The following is a 19,073-nucleotide window of genomic DNA, read 5'->3' on the forward strand; positions in this document are numbered from 1 at the left end:
AGTTCTGGGTGAGTCTCTGGGGACCCAGACTCATAAGGGAGAAACTGGACTGTCTGGCATTGGTCGGAACTCGAGGGCAGCTTTCTCTCGGGGTGCTTGCAGTGACTGCTGGGACACTGAGAAGCAGGGCCTCTGAGGGCAGGACTGAGAGCAGCCATAACTGTTCGCTCTGCCCTGTTGCCTCTGGGACAACTTCAAGTGTACCAACATCCGAATTATAGGGGTGCCAGAAGATGAGAGAGAGCAAGATATTGAAAACCTATTTGAAGAAATAGTGACAGAAAACTTCCCCTACCTGGTGAAAGAAATAGACTTACAAGTCCAGGAAGCGCAGAGAACCCCAAACAAAAGGAATCCAAAGAGGACCACACCAAGACACATCATAATTAAAATGCCAAGAGCAAAAGACAAAGAGAGAATCTTAAAAGCAGCAAGAGAAAGACAGTCAGCTACCTACAAGGGAGTACCCATACGACTGTCAGCTGATTTCTCTTTGCAGGCCAGAAGGGAGTGGCAAGAAATATTCAAAATGATGAATAGCAAGAACCTACAACCAAGATTACTTTACCCAGCAAAGCTATCATTCAGAATTGAAGGTCAGATAAAGAGCTTCACAGATAAGAAAAAGCTAAAGGAGTTCATCACCACCAAACCAGTATTATATGAAATGCTGAAAGGTATCCTTTAAGAAGAGGAAAAAGAAGAAAAAGGTAAAGATACAAATTATGAACAACAAATACACATCTATCAACAAGTGAATCTAAAACTCAAGTGAATAAATAATCTGATGAACAGAATAAACTGGTGATTATAATAGAATCACGGGCATAGAAAGGGAGTGGACTGACTATTCTCAGGGGGGAAAGGGGTGTTGGGGGGTGCGGGAAGAGACTGGACAAAAATTGTACACCTGTGGATGATGACGGGGCGGGGGTAAGGGCAGAGGGGGTCTGGGAACTGGGTGGAGAGGAGCTATGAGGGGGAAAAAGAGGAACAACTGTAATAATCTGAATAAAGATTAAATAAATAAATAATAATAATAAAATAAAATGATTGTTGATAGTAAAAAACAAAAAAACACAATAGGAAGATAAACAATCCAATCAAAAAATGGGCAACGGACCTAGATAGACACTTTTCAAAAGAGGACATACAGAAGGCCGAGAGACATATGAAAACATGCTCAAAGTCACTAATTATACGAGAGATGCAAATCAAGACGACAATGCGGTATCATCTCACACCTGTCAGAATGGCTATCATCAACAAATCAACAAACAACAAGTGTTGGAGAGGATGTGGAGAAAAAGGAACCCTTCTGCACTGCTGGTGGGAATGCAGACTGGTGCAGCCACTGTGGAGAACAGTATGGAGTTTCCTCAAAAAACTAAAAATGGAACTCCCATTTGACCCAATGATCCCACTTATAGGAATATATCCCAAGAAGCCAGAAACACGAATCAGAATGGATATATGCACCCCTATGTTCATAGCAGCACAATTCACCATAGCTAAGATTTGGAAACAGCCTAAGTGCCCATCAGCAGATGAGTGGATTAGAAAACTGTGGTACATCTACACAGTGGAATACTACGCTGCAGTAAAAAAGAAGGAATTCTTGCCTTTTTGCAACAGCATGGATGGAACTGGAGAGCATTATGCTAAGTGAAATAAGCCAGTCAGAGAAAGATAAATACCACATGATCTCACTCATTTGTGGAATATAGAGAACAACATAGACTGATGAACAGGGACAGATCCAAAGACAGAGAAACAGAGATCAGACTATTAATTCCCAGAGGGAAAGTAGGGGAGGGTGGGGGTAAGGGGAAGAGATCAACCAAAGGACTTGTATGCATGCATACAAGCCAAACCAATGGACATGGACAACAGGGGGATGAGAGCATGTGGGGGGGGGGGCTAATGGGGGGGATGAGGACACATTTCTAATACCTTAACTAATAAAGAATTTAAAGATTAAAAAAAAAAAAGAATGAAACCAGAGGTTTCACACTCCCTGACTTCAAATTACACTATAGACCCCACAATAATCAAAACAGCATGGTATTGGCAGAAAACACTCAAACCAATGGGACTGAGTTGAGAACCTGGAAATAAACCCACATATATATGGGCAGCTAATTATCAACAAAGAAGCCAAAAACAAACAACAGAGTCAGGCGGAGGCTGGAGGCAGGCGCCAGGAACCGCGGCCTGGGCCCGCGCGGCGGGGTAGCAGTCCCTGGGCAGGGCTGCCAGGCTTCGACCCCGGGCTCCCGCGCTCCCCATGAAAAACCACGTCCGCGGCCCCCCAGCGCGGGCGCACATGTCGGCCACAGGGGCGGCGGCGGCTGGGGACACCGGGGCGGGGTCGGTGCCCGGGGCGGGTCCGGCGCGGGCACCTGGACGGGCGCGGCGACGGGCGCGGGGACCATGCCGTGTGAGAGCGCCGAGTGCCTTCAGGAGGAGCTGGCGGCGCGCGGTGGCGCGTCCCTGCTGCGGCTCGACTGCGACGAGCAGAGGGCCATCAACCTGGCCATCCCCGGCCTCACGCTGCGCCGCCTGCGCAAGGGCAACCTGCCCATCCGCCCCATCATCCCGAACCACGCGGACGAGGAGCGCTGCGCCACGCGCTGCAGGGCAGCCACCGTGCTGCTCTACGCCGAGTGGCAGCCGAAGCCCGGCGGGCCCGCCTCCGTGCTCGACCTGCTCCTGCAGAAGCTGCGCGACGATGGCTGCCAGTCCGACTACCTCCAAGGTGGTTTCAACAAGTTCCAGACAGAGTACTCAGAGCACTGCGTGACCAACGTGGACAGCTCGCCACCCACCCAGCAGCTCGCCACCCGCCTCCATGCTGGGCCTGGGGGGCATGCGCATCAGCTCTGACTGCTCGTACCGGGGAGTTGGACCGAGAGCTGCCCAGCAGTGCCACCGAGTCGGACGGCAGTCCTGTGGCGTCCAGCCAACCGGCCTTCCCCGTCCAGATCCTGCCCTACGTCTGCCTCGGCTGCGCCAAGGACTCCACCAACCTGGACCTGCTCGGCAAGGACAGCATCAGGTACATCCTCAACGTCATGCCCAACCTGCCAACGCCTTCGAGCACGGAGCACGGCTGCGAGTTCACCTAAAGGGTGTCCCAAAATTCATGCAAGAAGTAATTTTGATAGAAAACATAAGTTTATAATTAAAAATTGTAAATTTTGATTGACTCATAAAGTATATAGTATAGGGTTATGTATGGAATAGCATATCGGGTAAATGGCCTCCATGGCTTTGTGCAATTTAGGCACAAAAAACTGGATTATCATGTCTCGATAGCGAGCACCATTAACTGTTATTGCCTGAGCAGCAGCATTTTCAAAGAATGGTCCCATGATGCCTGCGGCCCAAAATCCGCACCAAACAGTGACACGTTGTGGATGCATTTGTTTCTCAACAATCACTCGTGCATTTTCTGAACCCCAAATGCGACAATTTTGTCAATTAACCAAGCCATCAAGATGAAAATGAGCCTCATCGAAATTCAGCCACATTTATGCAAAACGGTCATGGAAAATTTCAACAAAAGAGTGCGTATGTGCCAGGAAAGCCATGGAAGCCATTTACCCGATATGCTATTCCATACATAACCCTATACTGTATACTTTATGAATCAATAAACAATTTACAATTATTTATTATAAACCTGTGTTTTCTATCAAAATTACTTCTTGCGTGAATTTTGGGACACCCTTTACAAGCAGATCCGACCTCTGACCACCGGAGCCAGAACCTCTCCAGTTCTTCCCGGAGGCCATCAGCTTCACCCAGGAGGCACTCCAAGAGGTGTGGCGTCCTGGTGCGCTGTCTGGCGGGCATCAGCCGCTCGGTGACGGTCACTGTGCCCTACCTGATGCGGAAGATGAACCTGTCACTCAACAACGCCCACGACTTTGTCAAGAGGAAAAAGTCCAGCATCTCACCCAACTTCAGCCTCATGGGGCAGCTGCTGGACATTGAGCGGACGCTGGGGCTGACTGAGCAGCCTGTGCGTCAACCACACACCCTGTGAGCAGCTCTACTTCTCCACGCCCACCAACCACAGCCTGTTCCCACTCAACACCCTGGAGTCCACGTGAGGCCGGGCACCGGTGGGCAGGGTGCCAGCCTCCCCAGGGAGCCCAAGCAACCCGGATATCGCCTGTGGCCAGAGGCCAGGCCGATGGTGCTGAGCCCCTCACCATCCGGGGGACAGAGCCCAGCAGCACTCCCGGTGCAGGACTCCAGAGGGGCCCTGCCTCAGACTCAGGGCTGCGGAGTCAGACGAGCTTCTTCCTGCGAATGGCCCAGCCTGTTCGGCGTTTTTAAAGACACCACGGACGAGTTTACTTTTTACTTTGGCAGGTAAACCCAAGCCCCCAGGGCACCGTGAGGACACGTCTTCTTGACTTTTCTTTTTTAATGAAAAGTGTTATTTTCAGGCCACATGCAGCAGTGGATTATATAAACCAATATTTCATCCCTTTCTTGATCCTGCGAGAGAAGAGGGAGAAATGTTCTCAGTTTTTTTTTTTCTTCCTATTTCCAAATGCCGTTATTGGTTTCTTGTTTTCTTTTTTTAATGGAAAAGAGGACCCCGTGTTGATCTTGACCAAATGCATTTTGCACATGTGTGGCACCTGTTTCTGCAGCGGGCACTTCTCAAAGGGGGGACCCCGTTGTGCCCACGTCCCCCAACCCGGCCCCACCCCCATGGCCCTGCACTGGTCTGGTGACAGCTGCCCGTTGCGATGGGGCTGGGCCAGTGGTCTCTGCCCTCCCTCCCATCCCTCAGGTGGTCCCTCAGGCTAACCACGACAGGACGCAGAGGCCCTGTGGCTGTCCTGCTGGTGGGGAGGGGTAGGAGGGGCTGGCCTGGGCACAGGCAGTAGCATTAGCCCTCTGGTCTCGGCCCCTGGGAGGGCCTGGGCCCAGGCCTTTTCTCTACCAACCCACTACTTCTGTCTCTTTCTCTCTCTGTTTGGTGGTAACAGTGGAGGCCCAATGGCTGGGGGAAGCTCAGGTGGTGGGGGCCCCGCCCTGCCTCCCAAGTGTCTGTCCCTCACCCCGGCTGTTGCTTTGGGTCAGCTGCCACTCCCAGCCCCTTTGTCCAGTGAGGCCTGCCCAGCGCTCTTCTTGCCCATGCCTTCTGTGACCAGGCACCTCGTACCCACCCCATTTCCGTCCCAGGCAGGCACAGAGGGGCGAGGGTGGGTAGACGGTGAAAGGGGTGCAGGGCTCTGTCCTCCAGCCCCACCCCCAATATCCACAGAACAAAGCCACGATTCCGTTAGCCTCTCCAGTTTTGTTCCTTCTTCAGCCTCAGTTCTACCGGGTGTCCGGACCACGTGGGGCCAGGGCAGGGAGCCAGCGGCCAGGTCCCCGAGCGGGACCAAGGCCCCGTGGCCCCTCTGCCCTACTGCATCTTACCTCTCTAGGGTTGTTTTCAAGGGATTCTTCAAGGCAGCAGATTCAAATCTTGCCACAGTCGAGAAATTGCCAAAAAGCTTCCATGCTGTACATGGTTCTCTTTCTCTCTCTTTTTTACTTTTAAAGAGAAAAACCCAGAAAGATGCATCAGATTTGTGTAAATGAGAGTATGCCAAGAGGGGCCAGTTTTGCTTTATGATCTGATGAAGAAAAATTTGTGTCTCTACATAGATGCACACATACACACACACACACACACACACAAACACACACACTCACATACACACACATCCCCAGCCAGCGACGGGACTTTGTTTATATTACAAATAAATATTATTTTTTCTTTAAAGAAAACATACAACAGAGAAAAGAAAGCCTGTTTAATAAATATTGTTGAGAAAGTTGGAAATCCAAATGCAAAAGAATGAAACTACAAAACTATATTGCTATCTGTCATCAATCACAAGAATGAACTCAAATTGGATCAAAGAGCTAAATATAAGACCTGAAACAATAAAATACATAGAAGAAAAATAGGTACAAAACTTATGGACCTTGAGCTCTGGCTAGTAGCTCAGTTGGTTAGAATATGTTGTCCCCATACACCAACGTTGTGGGTTCAATCCCTGGTCAAGGCACATGCAAAAACCAACCAACGGAGACATAAATAAGTGTAACAACAAATTGATATCTCTCTCTCTCTCACTCTCTCTCTCTCTCTCTCTCTCTCTCTCTCTCTCTTTCTCTCTATCAAATTAATAAACAAACTCATGGACCTTGGTCTTAGAGAGGATTTTACAAATCTGCCCCCAAAGTCAAAGGAACTAAAAGTAAAAATAAATAAATGGGACTATATCAAACTAAAAAGCTTCTGCACAGCAAAAAGCAAACAAACAAAAACAAAAGACAACCAACAAAATGGTAGAAGATATGCGTAAACAACACCTCCAATGAGGGACTAATATTCAAAACATGTAAAGAACTCATACAACTCAACAACAAAACAAACAGATTTAAAAATGGGTAGAGTACCTAAACAAACGCTTCCTCCCAGAAGACATACAAAAGGCCAATAGATACATGAAAAGATGCTCATTTTCACTAGTTATTAGTGAAATGCAAAGCAAAATCACAATGAAATACCACCTCACACCTGTTACAATGGCTATTATCAACAAAACAAGAAATAACAAGTGTTGGAGAGGTTGTGAAGAAAAAGGAACCCTTAGTTACTGCTGGTGGGAATGTAAATGAGTACACCTACTATGGAAAACAGTATAGAGGTTTTTCAAAACATTATGAATAGAGTTACCATATGACCCAACAATCCCTCCTCTGGGTATCTACCAAAAAAATTAAAAACATTTATTCATAAAAATGTATGTTCCTCTATGTTCACTGCAGAATTATTCATGGTGGCCAACACATGAAAACAATCAAATTGTCCTTTGATGGATGATGGAATAAAGAAGTGGTACATATATAAAATGGAATACTACTCACCCATAAGAAAAGATGAAATAATGCCAATTATGACAACATGGATGAATCTTGAAAATACCATGTTAAGTGAAGTAAGTTAGATGGAAAAAATCAAGAACCATATGATTTCACTCATGTGGGATATAAAAGTGAAAGCAACAGCCCTAGCCAGTTTGGCTCAATGGATAGAGCATTTGCCTGTGGACTGAAGAATCACGGGTTGGATTCCAGTCAAGGGCACATACCTCGGTTGCAGGTTCAATCCCCTGTTCCGCTTGGTATGTATGCAGGAGGCAACCAATTGATGTTTCTTTCTCACATCAATGTTTTTCTCTCTTGCCTTCCCTTCCACTCTCTCTAAAAATCAATGGAAAAATATCTATGGGTGAAGATTAACAAAAAATTTAAAAAGTGAAAGCAACAAATGAACAAATAAGACAAAAAAACTCACAGACAAACAGTATAGTGGTTATTAGAAGGAAAGTGGGTGGGAAGAGGTAGTAAAGGGTAAAGGAGGTCAAAGATATGATGATGGATGGAGATTTGACTTTGGGCAGTAAACACACGATGCAATATATAGATAATGTATTATAAAAGTGTACACTTGATATCTATGTAATATTATTAACCAATGTTGTCCCAATAAAATTTTTAAAAAGTTTTAAGGCATCCAAATTGGGAGTGAAGAAGTAAAAATCGCCTTTTGCAGATGACATGATTCTATATATAGAAAACCCTAAAGACACCACCAAAAACCTACTAGAAGCAATAAACAAATAGAGTAAAGTTGCAGTATACAAAATCAATGTACAAAAACCTGTTGCATTTCTATATACTAATAATGGAATAACAGAAAAAGAAATGAAAAAACAATTCCATTTGCAATTGCAACAAAAAGGATAAAATTCCTAGGTGTAAACCTGAAAGATGTGAAGAACCTACACAGTGAGAACTGTAAGATGTGGTTGAAAGAAACTGAATTAGACACAAAGAAATGGAAAACTCAATATAATTAAAAGGCCGTATTACCTAAAGCAATACACAGACTTAATGCATTCCCCATCAAAATCCCAGTGGAATTTTTCACACAAAAAATACAACAAAAAAATCATCAAATTTGTATGGAACTGCACACATGGAAAAACAAATAGCCAAAGCAACCCTGAGAAAAAGGAACAAAGTTGGAAGTATTACACTCCCGACTTCAAATTATACTACAAAAGTACAATAATCAGCCCGGCCAGCATGGTTCGGGTTGAGTATCGACTTATGAACCAGGAGGTCACAGTTCGATTCCTGGTCAGGGGACATGCTCAGCTTGTGGGCTCAGTCCCCAGTGTGGGGTGTGCAGGAGGCAGCCGATCAGTGATTCTCTCTCATCATTGATGTTTCTATCTCTCTCTCCCTCTCCCTTCCTCTCTGAAATCAATAAAAATATATTAAACAAAAATAAAAGTACAATAATCAAAGCAGATAACAAGCCACACAGACCAATGGAACAAAACTGAGTCCCCAGCCCAGCCGGCATGACTCAGTGGTTGAGCATCGACCTAGGAACCAGGAGTTCATGGTTCAATTCCCAGTCAGGGAACATGCCAGGTCGTGGGGTAGATCCCAGTGTGGGGTGTGCAGAAGGCAGCCGATCAATTATTCTCTATGATCATTGACATTTCTATCTCTCTCCCTCTTTCTCCCTTTCTCTCTGAAATCAATAAAAAAAAAAATTTTAATTGAGTCCCCATGTATGAGCAACTAATTTTCAACAAAGAAGCTAAGAACATACAATGGAGAAAAGAAAGCCCTTTCAATAACAGTGTTGGGAAAATTGAATAGCCACATGCAAAAGAATGAATTAGACTGCTATTTAACACAATACTCAAAAATTAACTCAAAATGGATTAAAAACTTAAATATGAGATCTGAAACAAAATACATAGAAGAAAACATAGGTACTAAACTTGTGGACCTTGGTCTTAGAGAGAATTTTACAAATTTGACCCCAAAGTCAAGAGAAGTAAAAGTAAAAATAAATAGGACTAGCCCTAGCTTGTTTGGGTCAGTGGATAAAGCTTCGGCCTACAGATTGAAGGATCCCAGGTTCGATTCCAGTCAAGGGCACATGCCCAGGTTGCAAGCTTGATCCCCAGTAGGGGGTGTACAGGAGGCGGCCAATCAATGATTCTCTCTCATCATTGATGTTTCCATATCTTTCCCCCTGTCCCTTCCTCTCTGAAATCAATAAAAATATAATAAATAAATAAATAAATAAATAAATAAATAAATAAATAACTAGGACTGTATCAAACTAGAAAGCTTCTGCACAGGAAGCCAGGCTAGCGTGGCTCAGTGTTTGAGTGTTGACCTATAAACCAGGAGGTCATGGTTCGATTCCCGATCAGAGCACATGCCTGGGTTGCAGTCTCAATCCCCAGTGTGGGGTGTGCAGGAGGCAGCCAATCAATGATTCTCTCTCATCATTGATATTTTATATCTTTCTTCCTCTCCCTTTCTCTCTGTAATCAATAAAATATTTTAAAAATAAATATAAAGATCCTGCACAGCAAAAGAAACCATCAACAAAACAAAAAGGCAGCTAACGAAATGGGAGACGATATTTGTAAACAACACCTCCAATAAGGGGCTAATATTATAAACATGTAAAGAACTCATACAACTCAACAACAAAACAAACATTCTAATTAAGAAATGGATCAGAGGACCTGAACAGACACTTCTCCCAAAAAGACATAAAAATGGCCAACAGATATATGAAAAGAAGTTCAACTTCCCTAGCTATTAGAAAAATGCAAATCAAAACCACAATGAGATGCCAACTCACACCTGTTAAAATGGCTATTATCAACAAGACAAGAAATAACAAGTTTGGAGGAGATGTGGAGAAAAAGGGACCCTCACACACTGCTGGTGGGAATGTAAACTGGTACAGCCACTATGGAAAACAGTATGGAATTTCCTCAAAAAATTAAGAATAAAGCCACCTTATGATCCAGCAATCCCTCTTCTTGGTATCTATCCAAAAAAATTTTTTAAAATGTGTATATATAAAGATATACGTACTGCAATGTCCACTGAAGCATTGCTCATGGTAGCCAAGACAAGGAAACAGCCGAAGTGTCTGTCTGTCCTTCAATGACAGTGGAATACTACTCAGTCAGAAGAAAGGGGGAAATACTGCCATTTGCAGCAACAAGCATGGATCTTGAGAGTATCATGCTAAGTAAAATAAGTCAGATAGAAAAGAACAAGAACCATATCGTTTCACTCATAGATGTGATATAAAAAAGGAAGAAAAAACAAACAAGCAAAACAAACTCATAGACATAGATAACAGTATGTTGGTACCCAGAAGGAAAGAAAGGTGGTGGAGGATGAAGAGAGCAAAGTGGGTCAAATATATTGTGAGTAGACAATATGGTGAGCACAAAATGCAATATACAAATAATGTATTATATAATTGTATACTTGAAACTCATATAATTATTAACAAATGTCACCCCAATAAATTTTATTTTAAAAAAGAAATGTTTCCAATTAGCAATCTAAGCTTGTAACTTATGAAACTAGTAACATAAGAGCAAAACAAACCCAAGCAAAGAGAATAAATAAGAGGTAAAATTGGAAAGCAATAAAATTGAAAAGGGAAAAACAATAAAGAAAATTAATGAAAACAAAAGTTGTTTTTTTGAAAAGACCAATTAAATTAATAAATCTCTCATAATACTGACAAAACAAGAGGGAAGACACATATGACCAATATTTAAAATAAAGGAGAGACTATCACTACAGAACCCTGAGACATTAAAGGAAAAACAAAGGATCATGACAACTCTTCACACATAAACGTTACAACTTAGATAAAAATTGAACTTTTTTTTTTAAATCCAAAAACTGATGAACAATGAAGAGATTATCTGAGTAATAATTTTATATCTATTAAAGAAATTTATTTTGTAACTAAAACCTTTCTGGAAAAGAACTCTCCAGACCCAGATGATGTTATTGGTAAATTATACCAAACAAATACCATCATCTCCACATAATCTTTTCTAGAAAATAAAAGAGGAGGGAATATTTCCTAACTCATCGCAGGCCATCATAAATACTAAACTCACTTAATACTAAAACTAGATAGAGATTCTGTACAGAACACTACAGACCAACATCTCTCATGAATATAGACAGAAAATTTCTTAATGAAATATTAGGAAAAAACAGAAGTATATAAATAGAATTAATTCACTATAATCAATTGGGTTTTCTACCAAGACAAAGGGGAAAGGTTCTCCCTAAAATTTGCAACAAGACAAGGATGTCCACTCTCATCACTCCAATTCCACATCATACTGGAAGTCCTAATCAGCAAATGAAGTCAGAAAAAGAAAGAACATACAAATTATAAAGGAAGAAATAAAATTAACCTTAATTGCATATGAGATGATTATCTATGTAGAAAATCACAAGAAATCTACCCCCCAAAAAAACCTCCTACAATTAATAAAATAACTTTAGCAAAATCTCAGGTTGAATATCAACACACACACACACACACACACACACACACACACACAATGACATTTTTATATACTAGCAATGAATGAACAGGAACCAAAATTTTTTTTGAAGCACCATTTCAATAGCTCCCAAAAAATCAGGTAGGTGGGTATAAATTTAAAATATTATGAGCTATTATGTTTAAACTACAGCTGCTGATTATAGAAATAAAAAAAGCCCTAAAGAAATGGAGAAACTTCCAACCGTCATGAATTGGAAGACTCAACATCTCTTCTAAATTGATATGTAATTCTAATGCAACTCCTATTAAAAGACCAACAAGGTCCTAGCTGGTTTGGTTCAGTGAATAGTGTCGGCCCATGGACTGAAGGGTTCTGGGTTCGATTTCAGTCAAGGGCATGTACCTTGGTTGCTGGCCAGGGAGTGAGGAGAGCAACCAATCAATGTGTCTCTCTCACATCAATGTTCCTCTCTCTATGTCTCTTCCCCTCCCTTCCATTCTCTCTCTAAAAAAAATAAAATAAAATAAAATAAAACAATGGAAAAATATCCTCAGGTGAGGATTAACAACAATAAAAAAGACCAACAAGATTTGTTGATTTATATAAGCATAGTCAAAACATTTAAAAATAAAATTGGAGTACTCACACTACCCAATTTTAAGAATCACTGTAAAGCTACATTAATAAGACAGCGTGTTATTGTCAAACAGATATGCACCTATATCAACAGAACAGAAGAATAAGGACTGCAGAAAGAAATGCACATAAATATATGGCCAATTTATTTTAAAAAGAAGTCCAAAGGCAATTTATTAGGAAAGAATATTTTCTGTAATGGTTTAAATTCAGTGAAAAGCCATATGAAAAAAATTAACATCCACTAAAACCTCACATCTTATACAAATATTAACTCAATGTGAATGATAGATCTAAATATATAAATTATCAAAAATTCGAGAGAAAAAAATAGAAGAAAATCTTCCTGACCCTCGGTTAAGCAAAGAGTTCTTAGACATGACACCAAAAGCACATCCTTAAAGGAAAAGAAATTTAATTTAGATTCCATAAATATTAAAACTTTGCTCTGCAAATAACACTGTTAGGAAATGAAAAGCTGCAGACCAAGAAAAAATATCTGACAAAAGGACTATATCCAAAATACATAATCACTTTCAAAAACTAAACTGTTATAAAAACAACTCCCTGGATTGATCTGTCACACAAGAAAGTAGGAAGGACCAGCACTCCATCAGACCAATCAGCAGCCAGGCCAGTACTCCTGTCTTCCTCAATTACAGACAACCTCCAATCAGCCAATAGAAGTAGAAAGCCAGGAGAGGAGGCGGGGCTTGCGTGGTCTCCATGGCAATCCCTGCGGGTTGGAGTGAGAGAGAAGCTGCTGGTAGCCAGATCGAGATGCCCAAATGGGGGTGTTTGAGGGGGGTGGGAGGGAATTTATGGGGGGACAGGCGGGAAGGAGTTAGAGGAGGATTAAGGGGGCAAGGAGGGTTTCATAAGCGGGCAAAGAGGCTGTTAAAAGTAGATAAGTGTAGAGGGAGCACAGCTTTAAAACAGGGAGGTTGTAATAAGTGGACACAGAAGGAGCTCAAAGATCAGAAAGCTAGGTGGAGAGATAGAGGGAAGGTCTTAGAGGGAGGAAGGCCAGGCTTTTATAAAGAGACAGAGAAAAGGCTATGAGTGTCATGAGAAGGATGTTTAAAGAAGGTCCTAGAGGAGCCTGGAGAGAGTTTATGGATCATAGCTGGACCAAAAGGATTCATAGGTACAAAGTGAGGGATATTACAAAAGGGACGAGTAGAGAGCTATTGTTGTCATTAGAAGTTTTATAGGATGAGATTTTTTTTAATCCTCACCCAAGGATATTTTTCTATTGATTTTTAGAAAGAGTGGAAGAAAGAGGGAAAGACAGAGAGAAATATCAATGTGAGAGAAACATTGATTGGTTGCCTCCTGCACGAGCCCCGACCAGGGCCCGGGCTAGTGAGAAGCCTGCAACTGAGGTACACGCCTTTGACTGAAATTGAACCCGGGACCCTTCGGTTGGCAGGCCGACACTCTATCCATTGAGCCAAACCAGTTAGGGCTAGGGTGAGAATTTTTATAAGGGATAATGAAGGTTTTACAAATAAACTGAGACCATTAAAGTGCTGAGTGAGGATCTTCTTTGTTTTACAGAAGCAAAGACATGGTTGCTGGTGTGACAACAAGGCAATTATAGGAACAAAGTGTGATAGTGGATTAGTTGAAGTTTCAGGGAGGACAAGTGAGAGTCATCAGAGTCAGCGAGATTTGGGTGAACAGGATGGGGCCAAGAAAGACATGTTGTAGGGATCTGCAAGGCAGTTATAGAAAACAGGGAGGCGGTTATGGGAGACATGGAAAGGGTTACAAGGAACCGAGAGGAATTAGGCATGGGGGAATGTTGGGCCTGGGAATTCTAGGGGACAGGGAGATATTCTAGGGGACAGGGAGAGGTTAGAGAGGACATGGTGGGAGTTAGATAGAGTCAGCGAGAGTTTTAAATGAAGAATTTACAGGAGCAAAGGAGAGATATTAGTGTGAAAAGGGATGAGATTATAGGGGATGGTAGAGTCCAGAAATCATATTAAACCATAACCTACTCTCTTCCCCCAGGCATTTGAAATTTTGCCTGACAAGCCCCCCAAAGATTACATGTGCCTGTCGATTTTGGCCTGCTTCTTGTGTTTTCCTGTAGGCATTATAGCCTTGATCTTCTCTATCCAGGTGGGAATCTGAGTCATGCCCTCCCTCCCTGAATCCTCCCCTCCCTCTTCCTCCTGGTCAGAAGCCTTACTCGAATTCTTCCTTGTTTCTCTCTGTGGGTTCCGGTCCCCACCCTATGTCTATACAGTTCCATAGTTTACCTTATACAATAATCCTTTTAAGCCCATCTATTCCTATTCTACCTCTCCCCTCAAATCAGACAAGGCACAGCAGCAAATGGAATGAGCGAGCCTTGGCAGCTGAGACCTCCCACCAAGTCTTCTACATTGCAGTCTTGGGGATTGTTATGGGAAGCCTCATCATACTCATCATCTTGATTTTCTACATGGCGGACTTATTTTCTCGGTAACATCCTCTTCGATTCATGAACAAACCAACAAATACATACTACTGTGTTACTGACCTTGACTCTTAAGTATCCAGTTGTGCCAAATCAGATTCCTGCTCCTCCATAGCTGGAGAGCTAAATGCTGTCAGTCTGCGCCTGCAGTGTGAGGTGGTTGATAGGGAAGGAAGTGGTAGTGATGGCCGGAACGGTGAGCCCAGGTGTTTTCCCAGGGTCGTGTCTCATAACGCCTACGGACCAGAAGATTTAAGCAAAAGCGTGGAAAATTTATTATAAGCAGATTCATAATCCCCACAAGGGGAGGGCGACCCAGTAATGGGCTGCCCATTAAAACCTTGTAGTCCAAGGGTATATATTTGCCACAAATCTGCTCTATGTCTACCTGTCTCATCACCTGGCTGATTCCCTCAATTGTTCTTGCCCAGCAATGGGCCTGAACTTTCCCTGTTTCTGTGTGTGCTTTCTCTCTTCTTATGCTGAACTTTCTGTTTCTATGTGTTTGTATACCTTATTGCTACAGGCCCTCTCTTGTTTTCCCATGCCTCCCACTTTGAGCCCAGAAACATTTAAAGATTTCTGCTTGGTTGGTCCCTGTGGTTAGGCTGCTCAAACTGCCGTGTCTGCCCCTGCGTATGTTCCACCTGCCTTTGTTTTCCACTGGCCCCCTGCCCTGTCTGCCTGCGTTTCAAGTGAACCCTCTCAGTAGTTCAGGCAGCCCAATGGGCCAGAGCTCAAGACCAACCCTGGGACCCTGTCAAGGGATGGGGGCCATGGGAGACAGGGTAGGGAACTGTTTCCCCAAGGCAGCCTCCCCTCCTGCCGACATTCATGCGTTCATGCCACAAATGTATTCATGTTAACCAAGGGCCTTGACTGCGCTGCCGGACTCTGGGGACATAGCAGACACTTACAAGCTAGGGTGGAAGAGAAACTGATCACCGGACAGTGACAGTTCCGAGCAGTGTAATCTCTAATGGGGGAAACGAAGGGAGGTGGTTTGTAAGAACCAGACCTCATCTGGGCTGCAAAGCAGCAAACCAGGAAGTGAAGCAGCTGCCAGTGAACTGTTTAAAATTTGGTTCATATTCTGATTGTAAACACTTCTGTAACAGGTATGGACTGCCTTCTCCCCCCATATCCTTCTGAAACCATCAGTTCGTGATTTACTCATCATCCAACAAATAGTTTCTGATCACCTAAGATGTACCAGGCACTGCACTAGGAACTAGAACCACAACAGAGAAAAGAAAATAAGATGCCTTTCTGAAGGAGCCTATATTTTAGTGGGGAAGAAAACCATAACTAGACCTCTAAATAAGCGAGAGAATTACAGAGCATGGAAAATGCTATAGAGAAAAAAAAATAAGGCCATAAACTAAAGCAGGGCTAGTACTGGTCCACCACTATTAATGGTCTGCAACAAGATAAAAGCAGAAATTGACAATAAGTGCTTTAAAACTTACAGCAATTTGATATTGTCATTACATCCAAGTATATGATCAAGAGACTTACCTTGTCAAATAGGGTATAGACCAGTGATGGCGAACCTTTTGAGATCGGCGTGTCAGCATTTTGAAAAACCTAACTTAACTCAGGTGCCATGTCACATATAGAAATGTTTTGATATTTACAACCATAGTAAAACAAAGATTTATATTTTTGATATTTATTTTATATATTTAAATGCCATTTAACAAAGAAAAATCAACCAAAAAAATGAGTTTGTGTGTCACCTCTGACACGCGTGTCATAGGTTCGCCATCACTGGTATAGACAAAGGATCAGTCCCTGAAACATTGGAGATATTAAAAAAGTGAGTCCTACACCACAACCACAAACAGTTTGAGATGCACTGGGAGGGAGCAATAAGGTTTGTTGTCTAGGGTCTCGCTAGCAGCTATCACAAACTTGAAATCAGCCCTAGCCAGTTTGTCTCAGTGGACAGATCGTCAGCCTGCGGACAGGATTGTCCCGAGTTTGATTCCAGTCAAAGGCACATGCCCAGGTTGTGGGCTTGATCCCTAGTAGAGGACGTGCAGGAGGCAGCCGATCAATGATTCTCTCTCATCATTGATGTTTCTATCTCTCTCTCCCTCTCTCTCTCCCTCTCTGAAATCAGTAAAAATAAAAATATATTTTTAAAAATCTTCAAATCAGTAGCTCTCAAAATAGTTTATTTCTCACTCACAGAACCTACCAATGTGGACATTTCTGGTGATCCACATATAAAAGCAGGGATCCAGACTCCTTCCACTTAGTAATTACACCATCTCCTAAGGGCTCAGAGCCCAAGAAGAGAGTGAAGAATACACACCTGCATCTTAAAAAGACTGGCCCAAAAGTGAACCCTTGTGCACTGTGGTGGGATGTACAGCCACTTTGGAAAACAGTGTGGAGTTCCCTCAAAAAATGAAAAATAGTAGTACCATATGATCCAGCAACCCCACTTCTGGGCATATATCCAAAGGAAATAAAATCACTGTCTCAAAGAGGTATCTATACTCCTGTTATCATTACAGCATTATTCACAATAGCCAAGATATGGGGGGAAAAAACCTAAGTGACTGACAATAAATGGAGAGCCGGGCCGGTGTGGGCCAGTGGTAGAGCATCAACCTATGAACCAGAAGGTCATGGTTCAATTCCTAATCAGAGCATATGTCTGGGTTGTGGGCTTGATCCCCAGTGTGGGTCATGCAAGAGGCAGCCAATCAATGATTCTCTCTCATCATTGATGTTTCTATCTCTCTCTCCCTCTCCCTTCCTCTCTGAAATCAATAAAAAATATATATATTTTAAAAATAAATGAGTAAAAGATGTGGAATATATACACAAAGGGATATGATTCAGCCACGAGAAATATAAAATCCTGCCATTTTTGGCAAATAGATGGACCTTAAGGGTGTTATACTAAGTGAAATATGTCAGAGAAAGACAAATACTGTGTGTTAGCACTTATATGTGGAATCATAGAAACAGAATGTAGAATGATGGTTTTCAGGGGCTAGAGGGTGGGGGTAATGGGGACAAGCTGGTAAAAATGTATAACTTACAGTTATAAAATGAATAAGGTTTGAGATTCTAATGTATAACATGGTTGTTAGGTTAGGTGGCTCAGGAGGCGGCGTAAGAAATAGAGAGTCCAGTGAATCAGAAAAGAAAGGAAAGGAAAAGGTTTATTTCTGCATCCCCGGGAGACCCACGTACCCCCAAGGACAGGGCACGTGGATTTGCCAAAGGGAGGGGGGCGCTTTTTTTATACTGCAGTTGGGTGAGGGGCGGGGACATGAGCTGAGGTATTCAGTTGAGGAAGTTTCAGCTGCAGGGGGGTCAGCAAGGTATTCAGGAATGAGTCAGTATCTGTGTGGGGGTCGTGGAGAAGCCAGTATCTGTGACTGGCATGCTGATCTGTTAGAAATGCCAGGGGTAGTCCATTATCTCGTCACAGGTCTGCATGTATCTGATCCTGGGCTCTCTCCGACCTAACAATGGTGAATATGATTAACAATACTGTACTGTATACTAAAATATGCTAAGAGAGTAGATCTTAAGCATTCTCACCAAAATAAAAAGTAACAAAAATAAGTAACTATGTGAGATGATGGATGTGTTAATTAACTTGATTATGCTCATAATTTCACAATGCATACATATATCAAATCACCACATTATGCATTTTAAATATATTACCATTTCATCTGGCAGTTACACCTCAGTAAAGCAGGGGGAATTGTTACAACTAAGCTTTGGCCCTGAAGAGCCTTACCCTTTTGCTCTCAGTCCATTGCCTCATGGTATTAGGAGCTGGAAGGACAGAGCTCCCTTTGTGTGATCTGGGGAAGGAGGTAAGAAATAAGTCTGGGGAGGTACAGCATAGCAGTCATTATAAGGTTTGGGAACCATATTCTGGCTCAGAGATTGGTTCAACAGTAGGCATGTGAACCATCCTGAGCCAATGAAACTTAAATGGTCTCCAGAAGTTTATACTAAAGAGAAGCAGCCTTCCTCTTCCATGTTAGCCTCTAAAACCACATCTTTCTCCCTCACCTTGAAGGGTGCAGGGTAAACCAGTTTTCAATCAAGTGGAAGAGCCTGGGGTTGCCAGAACTTAGGAAGAGCCAAGAAGAAAACAATAGAAAGTGGAAGAACAGGAAACTGGGTCCTCAACTTCGCTATTATCATCATCATAGCCCATCGCTATTAACAGTCACTTGTGTTCAAGCACTGTTCAAAGAGCTTATGCATATTATCTCATTTAAATGCCACAACAATACTGAAAAGTAGGTGTTGTTATTGTCCCCAACTCATAAATGAGAAAACTGAAGCCAGAGAGATTGAGAGCCTTGCCCAAACTTATCTGCCTGTGAGTGGTGGAGTCAGGATTCAAACCCTGTTGCCCAAACCGCTTTGGCTCAGTGGATAGAGCGTCGGCTTGCGGACTGAAAGGTCCCAGGTTCGATTCTGGTCAAGGGCATGTACCTGGGTTGCGGGCACAT

The 19,073-nt window shown here is 42.8% G+C and overlaps 1 pseudogene across 1 annotated transcript; it reads left to right on the top strand.

Moving 5' to 3' along the window:
- Positions 1–2,287: 2,287 nt before the first annotated feature.
- Positions 2,288–4,118, top strand: LOC308531037 (dual specificity protein phosphatase 7-like; annotated as a pseudogene). Its single transcript has 2 exons — positions 2,288–3,131; positions 3,744–4,118. The product of its transcript is annotated as a dual specificity protein phosphatase 7-like (transcript).
- The last annotated feature ends 14,955 nt before the right edge of the window (positions 4,119–19,073 follow it).

Source organism: Myotis nattereri, assembly GCF_964212035.1.
Source record: "Myotis nattereri genome assembly, chromosome: 15".
NCBI classification, from domain to species: domain Eukaryota; kingdom Metazoa; phylum Chordata; class Mammalia; order Chiroptera; family Vespertilionidae; genus Myotis; species Myotis nattereri.